This window comes from Mus caroli, chromosome 14, assembly GCF_900094665.2.
Source record: "Mus caroli chromosome 14, CAROLI_EIJ_v1.1, whole genome shotgun sequence".
NCBI classification, from domain to species: Eukaryota; Metazoa; Chordata; class Mammalia; order Rodentia; family Muridae; genus Mus; species Mus caroli.
The window spans coordinates 37,327,656-37,329,306 of record NC_034583.1 but is presented as its reverse complement, the minus strand read 5'-3'; the positions used below and the strand labels follow the sequence as shown (position 1 = coordinate 37,329,306).

Here is a 1,651-nt window from a genome sequence, read left to right as displayed (position 1 = left end):
CCCTGTGCCCTCTAGTGAGTCTGGCTAAGGGTTTATCTATCTTGTTGATTTTCTCAAAGAACCAGCTCCTTGATTGGTTGATTCTTTGAATAGTTTTTCTTGTTTCCACTTGGTTGATTTCGCCCCTGAGTTTGATTATTTCCTGCCGTCTACTCCTCTTGGGTGAATTTGCTTCCTTTTGTTCTAGTGCTTTTAGGTATGTTGTCAAGCTGCTAATGTGTGCTCTCTCTAGTTTCCTTTTCAAATTTGTAACTTGCTAGAGTGCCCTAGCTATAGAACAGGATTCCAGAGATGACAGCCCAGAAATGACAGTCTGTCTCACCTTGGGCAAATGATTGTTGCAGGATATTTGATCACACTGTGAACCCCAAGATTGTGTTATTTACTGGGAAAACCTGTCCGTAGTGGTGGTGCAGCTCAGCCCTAGCACCTTTAATCCAAGAGCTTCCTGTTTATTGTAAACAAAATTAAATAAAGTCAACCACAGGTCAAAAGGTGGAACAAGCAACCAGTTGATAGGGAGTGAACATAGGAAAAAAATCATAGAGAGTGAGAGGAAGCCAGGAGGTCGGATAGAGAGACTCACAGGAAGTAGAAGGGAGAGACATTCCGTTTGAAGGGTTTTTGAGAAAAGGAGAGCTCACTTTTCCTTTTGAGACATTGGATGAGGAAGAAGGTCAGCTGGGTGCTTTCTTGGCCTCTCCGAGCTGGCAGGCTTTAAACCCAGTGTCTGACTCCCAAGTCTTTATTGGTAAAATTGAACATTTGAGATTTTGTTAAAAAGCAACAAATGATTTCAAGAAAGAGAGACTGGGGGGGGGGAGACACATAGACTTCTACAGCTGCAACAACCTCAAGGGTCCCAGCCAGCCTCTTCCCTGACAGAACCTCAGTTTCCCATGGGAGAGAGGCTGCCCCTTGCCCTGTGAATTAATAAAGATAACTCCATCTGCAGAGGTCAGACTCTAGTCTCTGCCTCTCTGTCTTTATGCCACCTCAGAAATCAGACATATGAGTCCTGTGAACTTAGAAACACGACTTAATGTGTTAATGCTGCTGCAGAGTAGGTCACTCAAAACTCAGTAGCTTAAGGAGTTACAGAGACAAAGTTCAGAGCAGGGACTGAAGGAATGACCTTCCAGAGACTGCCCCACCTGGGGATCCATCCCATAAACAGCCACCAAACCCAGACACTATTGCAGATGCCAACAAGATTTTGCTGACAGGAGCCTGATATAGCTGTCTCCTGAGAGGCTTTGCCAGTGCCTGGCAAATACAGAAGTGGATGCTCATAGTCATCCATTGGACGGAATACAGGGTCCCCAATGAAGGAGCTAGAGAAAGTACCCATGGGGCTGAAGGGGTTTGCAGCCCCCTAGGAGGAACAACAATATGAGCCAACCAGTACCCCCAGAGCTCCCTGGGACTAAACCACCAATCAAAGAAAACACATGGTGGGACCCATGGCTCCAGCTGCATATGTAACAGAGGATGGCCTGTTGGTCATCAATGGGAGGAGAGGCCCTTGGTCCTGTGAAGGTTCTGTGCCCCAGTATAGGGGAATGCCAGGGCCAGGAAGCAGGAGTGGATGGGTTGGGGAGCAGGGGTAGGGGGGAGAGGATAGGGGGTTTTTGGAGGGGAAACTAGGAAA

General features: G+C 47.1%; 1 long non-coding RNA gene across 1 annotated transcript in view; it reads left to right on the top strand.

The window, feature by feature from the left end:
- LOC115029234 overlaps positions 1-1,651 on the top strand; it is an 11,047-nt gene that overhangs the window by 6,560 nt on the left and 2,836 nt on the right. The gene's annotated exons all lie outside the window — the stretch shown is intronic.